Source organism: Miniopterus schreibersii (assembly GCF_964146895.1).
Source record: "Miniopterus schreibersii genome assembly, chromosome: 6".
Taxonomy (NCBI): Eukaryota; Metazoa; Chordata; class Mammalia; order Chiroptera; family Miniopteridae; genus Miniopterus; species Miniopterus schreibersii.
Genome location: NC_138107.1, coordinates 56095136 through 56105914, shown reverse-complemented (window position 1 = coordinate 56105914; position 10779 = coordinate 56095136).

Genomic DNA, 10779 nt, shown 5'->3' with positions numbered 1-10779 from the left:
AACATCAGCATGACAGGAGAGCGAAAGGACAAATTTTACACACTGAAGGACAGAGCAAGTTGGGGAGAAGAAAAAATTCCTTTGAGGATTCATAAGAAGTAAACTTCTGTTTACCCATAGAACTCTCTCACTTAGGGAGAGTTTTGCAAACACTATTAATGCTGTGGCTTCCTCTCTCCTTTCTGAGCTCTTCCACGTGTTTACACCTTTTATATGTTCCCATCTATTTGTTTTCTTTTGCTATTTCAACTCACTCTCCAGAGTCCAGAGCAATATTCCTTGCTCCAAAATGGAGATAATATTCAGATCAGAAACAGAAATTCCTGCATACAAGAAGAATGGAGCATGAAGACCTATGGTTTTTTCAGAATTTCCAATCTCTGCTTTACTGAGGTTATGAGGATCTTATAGAAGGGCTGAAAGAAACATTTCACAAATCCATCCACTGCTTGCCACCTTCTGTGCATAGGGACCAGTGTCTTATGCAGATACCAAGCTCTCTTCCAAGATCTACTGAATCAATAGTACAGGGAGAGAAAACAAAAAATTAGATATTTTAAGTTTGCCATAGGGCTTTATTAACAATTACTCTCTGGAACACACCCTGATAAACCATGAAGTAGGCAGAGCATCTGAATAAAGGGCACGTTTGAAATCCTGATGCTACATTATGAAGCCTTTTCTTGTCTGAGTAAACAGAGCTTCAATCTCAGTCACCCAAGGCAGGGAATCCCAAGCAGCACACAAAGGAAAAGACACCCAAGAGCAGAATTTGACTTCTGGAGGAAGTTACCCTCACCCAGGGAGAACAGGTTCCTGAAGTTCTCCAACATCACTTGCCTGTACAAGGGCCTCTGAACTGGGCTCAGGTATTCTCACTCCTCCTGAGAGTTCAGTGGTCACATCCTCGAATGTTAACCATCCTCCCTGCATCAAACATAAAGACTTCTCTGTGTCAGAGGACACAATACACAGGGTGAAAGTGCAACCTCCAAGAAATGAATGAGAAAAAAGTGATCTGGCCCTGACCTGGTCGCTCAGTTGGTTGAAGTGTTGTCCAGTACACCAAAATAAATAAATAAACAATAAATAAATAAATAAATAAATAAATAAATAAATAAATAAATAAATAAATAAGGTTGAAGGTCTGATTCCCCATCAGGGCACATACCTAGGTTGTGGGTTCGATCCCCGGTCAGTGTGGGTATGGGAGCAACCAACCGATGTCTCTCTCTCTCACGTCCATATTTCTCTCTCTCTCTCTCTCTCCCTCTCCCTCTCTCTCTCTCCCGGTCTCTAAAAACATATCCTTGGGTGAGAATTAAAAAAAAAAAAAAATGACCTAAAGAATCTCCAGCTGTCAGACATTCGGTTGGTTTCCTGAGAAAGAGCCCTTGTGGAACCCTCTTCCTTTCCTCTTCCTTCTTTTCCAGGCTTTTTCCTCAGGAAACAAGAGTCTTTAGCATTGAATGCTCTGCAGTGTGGCCTTTGCTCTGTCTCCAATTAATTTTTTTCTTTTCTTAAGAAAGCAATTATGCGAACAAATTATTGCAGTAATTCCAGCTTAGCTTTGTTCCCTTTGGCTGGTATTGCTGCATATGCTTCATTCACCCCGACTTATAATTATACTCAAGGAGTATCTACTTTACTTACTCAGATTTATACTTACACCCAAGAAGTTGTATAGCAGTGATTCCTTTCTCCTTCGTACTCATTTACTTTCTTTTTCATGTACCTTGCTGACCTACATAAAAGTCAGTTGTAACTCATTTAAATTCAGGTTTCCAGTGTGAAGTAGTGTATTGCTTAATTCCACAGGGCCGTAACCCCAAGTATGAGGAGTGTCAGCGTTTCCCAAGAGCAATGCCTTTAGCAATTAAGGTGTGGTAGCACCAGTGCTAAAAACCCTATTCCAGTCAAACATGTTTCTGTTCTGCATCTTTCATTGTGCAGTAAGCTCTCTAATAGATACGTTTTAATCCTTAAGTTTAAAAACCCTTAAAGAAAAAAAGCTATAAAGAAAAACCGTCATTCAAAACCAAAAGTCATCTATAGCCTCTGAAAATTCCTGGACATAAAGTATCAGTCACTGGATTTTCCTTCACCCCTGCCAAGTTCTACAGCCTCAGCAGTTTCCAAACAGGAGGTGAGAGAGGAGACAGGGAAATGTTGCTAAGTAACACATGAGTACAGTTATGTGGTGGGCCTATCAGATGACACAGCCTTGAGCCTTACTCTGGTTCACAATCATTCCACAATGTAATAAAAGAGCTGCAATATTATGTAGACACAAAAAGGCAAAATAGAGAATTCCTAACCTCAGTTCTTAGTTTCAAAAGGTCAGGTAGTTTAACAATGATATGGTTACTTAGACCTATGAATTTGCCTTGTTAGTCTTATCTTTTTCACAGAACACTTTTAGTTTAGGTATCATCTTTATGTATTAATGAATGAATGATTTCAATCACTTATTCATGCAATAGCTATTCATCAGTACCTATTTTAGAATTGTGTTAGGTCTTAAGTATTAAAATTGAGACTCATATTGGTATTGTGAGGTTTTTATAAGAAGTTTGTTATAAAAATGAAAAAGTATAGAGATCAAAATCAGCAATTCCTTGAATTATTTATTATTGTTGCATTTTATTTTTTAAGATGAGGCTAGAATGTAAGCCTTTATTTGCTATGACTATGGGTTATAAAACAGATATTTCCCAATTATGAAGGAAGATGGAAGTCTAAACATGAACAGCTAAACAATATATATTAAAAGCTACATTATGTTAAAGAAGAATTTAGCATAATTCCCTTTTAAACAAGCTCTGGCTTTGTCTTTAGTCCAATTTATACACATTTAAAAAATTGTCTAAAGTAAGCTGCACATGTTATTTACTTTTTAAAAAATATGTTTTTATTGATTTGAGAGAGAGAGGAAGGGAGAGGGAGAGAGAGAGAGACACATCAATTGGCTGCCTCCTGCACACCTCCTACTGGGGATCGAGCCTGAAACCCTGGCATGTGCCCTGACTGGGAATCAAACTAGTGACCCCTGAGTGCATGGGACGATGCTCAACCAACTGAGCCATGCCAGCCAGGGCTGTATTTACTTTTTAAAAGACATAATGCCATTGCACACTTAATAAGGGTGGGGCAAAAGTAGGTTTACAGTTGTTCGTATGGAAAATAATACAATCATTAATAAATAATAATACAAGAATAAACTCTGTGTTTTGCATACTCACAACTGTAAACCTACTTTTCCCCTATCCTATATAACTTTTGTATGCACCAGAAACCAAAAAAATTTGTGTGACTAGCTTTATTGTGATATTTGCTTAATTTTCATGGTCTAGAACCAAACCAGCAATATCTCCAAGATATGCCTGTATAAATTTATTTTCTAGAAGTCTTATTTGGTTCCTTTGCAAACTTGACTTGTCTTATTTATTTATTTATTTATTTATTTATTTATTTATTTATTTATTTAAATTTATCTTTATTGTTGAAAGTATTACAGGTGTCCCATTTTTTCCCCTATTGGCCCCCTCCATCACACTCCCACACCCTCCCCAGGCCTTCACTCCATTATTGTCTGTGTCCATGGGTTATGCATATATGCATATAACTCCTTTGGTTAATCTCTTCCCACCCCCCCCACCTGCCTTTCCTCTTCTGTCTGAGATAAGACAGTCTGTTGCACGTGTCAGTGTCTCTGGGTCTATTTTGTTAATTTCTTTTGTTCATTAGCTTCTTCTTAAAGAAGACCCTTCAACATTTCATGTAATACTGGTTTGGTGCTGATGAACTCCTTAAGCCTTTTCTTATCTGTGAAGCTCTTTATCTGACTTTCAATTCTAAATGATAGCTTTGCTGGGTAATCTTGGTTGTAGGTTCTTTCTTTTCATCACTTTGAATATTTCTTGCCATTCCCTTCTGGCCTGTAAAGTTTCTGTTGAGAAAGCAGATGACAGTCATATGGGTGCTCCCTTGTAGGTAACTAATTGCTTTTCTCTTGCTGCTTTTAAGATTCTCTCTGTTTTTAACCTTTCACATTTTCATTATGATGTGTCTTGGTGTGGGCCTCTTCGGGTTCCTCTTGTTTGGGACACTCTCTGTTTTCTGGACTTGTAAGTCGATTTCTTTCCCCAGGTAGGGGAAGTTTTCTGTAATTATTTTTTCAAATAGGTTTTCAATTTCTTGCTTCCTTTCTTTTCCTTCTGGTACCCCCATAATGCAAATATTGGGACTCTTGAAGTTGTTTTAGATACTCCTTAGATTTTCTTCATATTTCTGGATTCTTTTTTCTTTTTGCTCTTCTGATTGGGTGTTTTTTGCTTCCTCATGTTCCAAATTGCTGATTTGATTATCAGCATCCTCTACTCTACTGTTGGTTCCCTGTAAATTATTCTGCCTCTCAGTTAGTGTAGCTTTCATTTCTGACCAGTTCTTTATTATGTCATTGGTGATTTCACTAGTTTCCTTAATAGTCTTACTAAGATCCTTGAGCATCCTTATAACCATAATTCTGAACTCTATATCTAGTAGCTTGCTTGGCTCCATTTCATTTAGTTCTTTTTCTGGAGATTTCTTTTGTTCTTTCCTTTGTGACATGTTTCTTTGCCTGGATGCTTTTTGCTGTTTGTTTCTATGTATTAGGTAGAGCTGCTATGTCCCCTGGAATTGGTAGAGTGGCTTTGTGTAGTAGGTGTCCTGTAGGGTCCAGTGGCTCAGCCTCCCCAGTCCCCTGAGCTGGGCCTTCTAGGTGTTCCCCTGTTATGTGCTATGTGTACTGTCCTATTGTAGTTGAGCCTTGGTTGCTATTGGCGTCACTGGGAGGAATTGGCCCCCAGGCCAATCAGCTGTGAGGACCAGCTGTGCAATTATAGCAGAAGAGCTGATGTGCTGGAGACACCCCTGTGGATCAGGATTTACTTCAGTGGAGCTTTGGTGTTCACCAAGTCTGCCCCTTGAGTGTGTCACTTGTGGATATGGTAGGGTTGTAATTCAGTGTGGTCGAAGCTGACCACTGGGTGCACTGTCTCTGGGGCCTCCCAGGAGGTGCAAAGTCAGCCTCTGTCTCTGTCCTCCCCAGGGCCACCCAGCACAAACTACACAGCAATCTGTAGATGGCTGCTAATTGTGCTGGGCTTAGAGGTGTACAGGAGAGGCCAAGTTATGAACCAATGCAGGGTGCCACTAGTACCAGTCCTGGGGCCACTTATTGAGAGATATGGGGCACACTGAGGCCAGCTGCTGCTTATTTGAGAGATTTTAGGAAAGTCCTAAGCATGAGGCTAGAGAGGCCACTTGCATATTTAAGCACTGGAAATGGCTTGGATGAGCATGCAAGTAAGGAGGGGTAAAGTCTCCGGGAATCACCAGGGAAGGGGGAAAGGTGTGAATTAAGTTGATGGAGATTCAGAGAAGGTGCCTGCCTGCCAGCTCTGTGGGGGGGGAGGGCTTGTCAAAGGAGCAATGGCCTCTGCCAGCTCCTCTGTCTGTGAGAAAGCTGCCCCTCTAGCTTGCGCCCTGATTCCAGGCAAAAAGTTAGTTCCTTCCTGAATGTCCCAGGTTCCTTTCAAGCTGCTGCCCTGCGCTGGAGCTCAAGGGAGCACATCTGAGTAAGTCCATATGCGGGCCCTTTAAGAGGAGCTGCCTGGGACTCCAGAAGCCTTTGCTCACTCAGCCACAATCCCTGCTGGTTTTCACAGCCCGAAGTTGTGGGGACTTCTCTTCCCAGAATTGGAACCCTGGGCCAGGGAGGCCTGATGTGGGGCTGGGACCCCTCACTCCTGTGGGAAACCTCCACCGCCAAGATATCCCTCCCTGGTTTACCCCACGGCACCAGGTGTGGGCCCGCATCCACGTCTCCAGTATCCAGCCCCGATCCACCCACGTCTCCGCCCCTCCTACCGGTCTCAGTGCTTCTTCAGTTCCCTGGTTGTAGGGCTTCTGTTCAGCCAGATTTCAGGAGGTTCTGGATGATGGCTGTCCTGTATTTTAGTTATAATTTTGATGTGGTTGTGAGAAGCGGTGGGTACTGTGGGTACCTATGCTGCCATCTTGTTGTCTCTCTTGACTTGTCATTTTTTAACAGTCTCTTGGTTTTTACTCAAATTTTTAAATCTTATCTTTTATCTCTTTAAAGATATTAAACATACTTATTTTATATTCTGTACCTAATAATCCTAATATCTGAAACTTTTGTGAGACTGCTGCTAACCCATGGTTCTTTATTTTCTTGCATGTTGTATGACTTGACAAAAAGATCATGGTTCCTTGGTACATTATCTGTGGAAATTGTTTGAGGTCTGAACTGAAGGGTGTTCTTCCAGAGAGGATTTTCTTTTGCTTATACTAACTGTCTAGGAGTATTACCAACCTAGGACCAATTTAATAAATTTTCAGCATAAGGTGTTTGGACCATCTAGATATTAAAAATTGTGAAGGGTTTTAGCTTTTACCCTGCCAGTTAGCCTGCCATAAATGCATGGATTTTGGCAGAAGACATGTTACTCTTGGGTCAGAGACCAAGGACAGGCTATTACTCAAAACAATTGTAGTAACCAGAGTATCAGCATTTGTGTTGGTTCCCCAAGCCCCAATTCCCACAGGGAAACACAAAGTGGTTCCGGTGACATCTATACATGCAGTGGGTTGTATTACAGGAAAGGAAGCCTGAACTTACAGAACATAGATCTTCTATAATGGGCAGCATGTCTGCCTTTTTCTCCAGAGGTAGACATTACGACTATCTTCCAAGGCTATAAGCAAATCTACCCTTGTTTTCTTTAAAGACTGCTCAGTATAAAAACCGTTGAAAGAGTCTGGGACAAAGTTCTGCCTCTGCTTACAAGATGTAGAAACTTGAGAGACTCATGAAGAATTGTATCCTAAAAATAGGCAGTTTGAATTAGGTCATGAACCCATGCTTGTGCTTGTAAATTATTACAGTAGCTTTTTCCCTCTTCTATCTACAGCCAAGGTCAAGATGGGTTAAGTTTTTCTGCTGTCCTCTGCTATCGAGCAGGTGTGTGTTTTGTTGTTGTTTGATGAGGGTGTAGACCTTTGTATGTGTATGTCCTTGAGGATCTCCTATTAGACTCTTTACCTTGGCTGAGGTCACGGGTTTGTCTCTGGTCCCCTCACCCTTCATGGCCATTAGAACTCTAATTCAAAGTCACGCCCCCCCCCCATAAAATTTTCCTTTTGTTCTTGTTTACCTCTCCACATTCCTGCTTTCACTTTTCTATGGTCTCTGAGTAGTCCCTTTTTGCTAGCTCAGAAATGTATTTGAACAGATGTTTTTCATGTTCTAGACAGAATTAATGTGTGTGTGTGAGAGAGAGAGAAAGAGAGAGAGAAAGAGAGAGGGTTATTCTGTGTCTCTAATCTCCCATACTGCCAGAGTGCCTGAAATGCAGGGGAGGTTTTCATAATTGTAGCTTAGGGTATCATGAGTCACCTATAAGAATGAATTCACCCTGGCTGGTGTGGCTCATTTGGTTGGGCATCTTCCTGTGCACCAACAGGTTGCCTATTTGATTCCCAGTCAGGGCACATGCCTGGGTTTCAGGCTCCATCCCCAGTAGGGGATGTACAGGAGGCAGCTGAATTAATGTTTCTGTCTCTTATCCATATTTCTCTCTCCCTCTTCCTCTCCTTGCCTTTCTCTAAGATCAACAAAAACATATATATTTTTAATTTTTTTATTTTTTAAATATATCTTTATTTCAGAGAGAGGAAAGGAGAGGGAGAGACAGAGATAGAAGCATCAATGATGAGAGTCAGTGATCGTCTAGCTGGCAACCCGGGCATGTGCCCTGACCGGGAATCGAACCTCGATTGCCTGGATCCTAGGTCAACGCTCAACCACTGAGCCAAGCCCGGCCGGGCAACAAAAACATATTTTTAAAAAATGCAGAATTCATCCAGAAGACTGGCATGTTTGAAAAAGGGTATACTTAACCAACATGATTAGGAAATGAGGTTTTTTTAGTTAACTAGATTTTTCTCCCAGTTAACTGAAAAGTCGTCTGCTTTGGGAGTAATACCTCTCCACATAAAGCTTCTATACATAGAAAGCAAGGCCTCAGGATTCTCTGAGTCCTATACAGTCACTGTACACAGTTGCATTAGTTGATGATTTTATTGGCAATTTCCAAAATGCTGTACATATTCAATTTCATAGCTTTTATTCAATTTCATAATTTTGATATAGCAACTACCTGGATCACTGCAGTGTTAATACCTTCTGAAAACTTGCTACTCAGTGTGGCCCATGATCAGCAGCATCAGCACCACCTAGGTGGAGTTGGAAATGCAGACTCTTAGGCTCCTCCCCAGCCCTACTAAAACAAAATCTGCATTTTTTTACAAGATCCCCAGGGGGTTCATTTGCTTGTTAATGTTTGAGAAGTGCTGCCCTTTAAAAAATGCTTTGAAAAAGTTGCAGTTGCTGTTGATGACTCTAGCAGTCTCCAGCACTGCTGTGTCTTGCCATTGATTGGGTACAGGTTTTGAGAAACCACCTAGTGAAATTCCCAGTTTTATCTGGGAGAGGCTGTATCAATATCATTCTGTGTCCTTACTTTGGGTCTCTGAGTTTGTAAGGCTCACCATGCAGGTCTCTCCTGAGCTTGTCAGGTTTAGTATGTGGCCCCCCCTTTTTTTTAATCCTCACTGGAGGACATTTTCTCCATTGATTTCTAGAGAGAGTAAAAGGGGGGAGAGAGAGAAAGAGAAACATCAATGTGAGAGAGACACATCAATTGGTTGCCTCCCACAAACACCCAGACGAGGGCAGGGAATCTGCAACTGAGGTACCTGCCCTTGACAGGGAATTGAACCCAAGACCCTTTGGTCCGAGGGCCAATACGCTAACTACTGACCCAAACCGGCCAGGGTGTGGCCCCTTTTTTTCCACATATGTGGTAGGCACTGTCATTGGCATTTTTTTATATTATCTCTTTTTATTCCTATAACAACCTTGTGAAATATGATCCTGCATTTAGAAATGTTAAGTGATTTGTTGAAGATCATGCTGTTATTTAGGAATGGACCTCAGAATCTGATTCTTAAAACCATGCTTTCTCTATTGTATTATACTCCTCCGAATATTTTTTCAAATTAAATTGACTTAATATTGGTTAATAACATTATAAATTTTAAGTGCACAACATTACAATTCAGTATCTGTATACTCTATTGTATGCCAACCACCCAAAGTCTAGTTTCCTTCTGTTAATATATATTTGACCCCCTTTACCCAATTTGCTTTTCTCCACCCCTCTTCCCTCTGGAAACCACCATTCTGTTGTCTATTAGCTTATTTTTGTTCATCAGTTTATTATTTTGTGTTTTGTATTTTACATATGAGTAAAATTATATATATTTTTGTCCTTTCCCATCTGACTTATTTCACTTAGCATAATACTCTCAAGATCTATCCATGTTGTTACAAATGGCCTCCAACTTTAATTACATCCTTGGTTAAATTTATTCCTAGGTATTTTATTCTTTTTAAAGCAATTGTGAACGGGATTGTTTTCTTAGGTTCCCTATCTGAGAGTTCATTATTGGTGTAAAAAAATGCAACTGATTGGTGAGGGACTGGGAAGGGAGGTGGTTGCAGGGTGGAAGGGGCCAATGGGGAAAAAGGGGACATCTGTAGTATTTTGAACAAAAAAAAGCATAAAAAAATGCAACTGATTTCTGGGTATTTATTTTGTATCCTGCTACTTTACTGAATCATTTATCAGTTCTAGTAGCTTTGTGATGGAATCTTTTGAGTTCTATATACAGTATCATGTCAGCACAAATAACTACAGTTTTACTTCTACTTTTCCAATTTGGATACAGTTTATTTATTTTTCTTGTCTGATTATTGTGGCTAGGACTTCCAGTACTATGTTGAATAAGAGAGGTGAAAGCGGACATCTTTGTCTTGTTCCCGATCTTAAGGGGAATGCTTTTAGTTTTTGTCTGTTAAGATGTTGGCTGTGGGTTTGTCATATATGGACTTTATTACATTGAGGTATGTTCCCTCTATTCCTATTTTGCTGAGAGTTTTTATTAAAAAGTGGGTGCTGTAAAAAAAATTAAAAAATAAAAATAAAAGTGGGTGCTGTATTTTGTCAAATTAATATGATCATGTGGTTTTTTATTCTTTATTTTGTTTATGTGGTGTATCATGTTTATTGATTTGTGGATATTGTACCAACCTTGCATCCCCAGAATAAATCCCACTTGATCTAGTGTATAATCTTTTTAATGTATTGCTGGATTCTGTTTGCTAATATTTTGTTGAAGATTTTAGCATCTATATTCATCAAGGATATATTACCTATAATTTTCTTTGTAGAAATTTAGTAAAACATCTTTGGAGTGGCTTATGTATGATGTTAGAAATGCATAACTCGACAGTGAGAACAATCAAGTTACAAATGTGTGAGAAAAAGATGCATTCAAAGTTCAAGATAGGGCAATGGATTTTTAGGTAACAGAGCATGAACTTCATTGCTGTTGGTTTCAGATTCTACACTGTCACTATCCTTTAATAGACTAACACTTGTTGAGTTCTGATGTATTATCAGAGAATAATATCCATATAGTTGTCTGAAAGGGCCATTAAAATATTTCTCCCTTGCTCTAGCCGGTTTGGCCCAGTGGTTAGGGCACTGGTCCAAGGACTGAAGGATCCCGGGTTCGATTCTCAGTCAAGGACACATACTTCGGTTGCAGGCTTGACCCCCAGCCCCAGTTGGGGTACGTGCAGAA